Genomic DNA, 901 nt, shown 5'->3' on the forward strand with positions numbered 1-901 from the left:
TCAGTTGACAGAGCTGTACTGCAGGACCTGCTGAGGGGCAAAGAGCTTCCCAGAAGCTGAGGCCTCCTGGGGCTTTCCCAGCACAGGGCAGTTCTCTTTGTTGTCCTGCCCAACAGGCTGGAGAGAGGACTTCTTAAAGTAGCAGAGGCGGCACACGGAGTGGTACTTTCTTGCTCCACCAACTGCCTCCACCTCTTTCCCCAGGCCCAGCCTCTTGGTGTAGGCGGCTTCCCAGGAAACACTCCATGCACACTGGTCAGCTGCACAACACTCTAGGCCAGGGGCACCGGATTCAGGAAGCTGTGAAAAGTCTTCCTCTGGAAGGTTCCATCCAGTGCTGCTACAATCACTGCTTTGCCTCATTGGCCATAGCCTCACACAATTCTACAATGCCGGGCCCTTTGGTGATGCCAGCGATGCCACACTCATGGCTTCCTGGGCCACATCCCCGAGCAGACAGGCTGGCAACACCTCTATGGCATTGCGGTAGTGTGAAGCTGTTGCTGTAGCGGGTGTCTACCAATACTAGATGGCCAGGCACTTGTTTTGGGCGATCTGGAAGCACCAGATTCACCTCATCAGCTCTGTGCTTTTTCCTGAGAGCATGAGTCTGAGAATGACCAGGCTCTACCCCTGGGTCTTGCTGTGGGAGCTGAGCAGCACAGTGAGCAGACTGATGCAACTCATGGCGCCCCAAATGCTCTGACTGCTGCAGCCAGTATTCTTAACCGCTGAGCTATTGCTCCAACTCCTATGAAACCATTTTAATTAAAGTTAAATGGCCAGGCATGGTGGCACACTCCTTTAATCCCAGCACTCAGGAGGCAGAGGCAGGCGGACCTCTGTGAGTTCGAGGCCAGCCTGGTCTCCATGGTAAATCCAGGACAGCTGGGGCTACAGG

The 901-nt window shown here is 54.9% G+C and overlaps 1 pseudogene; it reads right to left on the reverse strand.

Moving 5' to 3' along the window:
• LOC103725788 lies at positions 1-687 on the reverse strand (annotated as a pseudogene).
• Positions 688-901: the final 214 nt, after the last annotated feature.

This window comes from Nannospalax galili, unplaced genomic scaffold (assembly GCF_000622305.1).
Source record: "Nannospalax galili isolate Female #2095 unplaced genomic scaffold, S.galili_v1.0 scaffold286, whole genome shotgun sequence".
Classification (NCBI taxonomy): Eukaryota; Metazoa; Chordata; class Mammalia; order Rodentia; family Spalacidae; genus Nannospalax; species Nannospalax galili.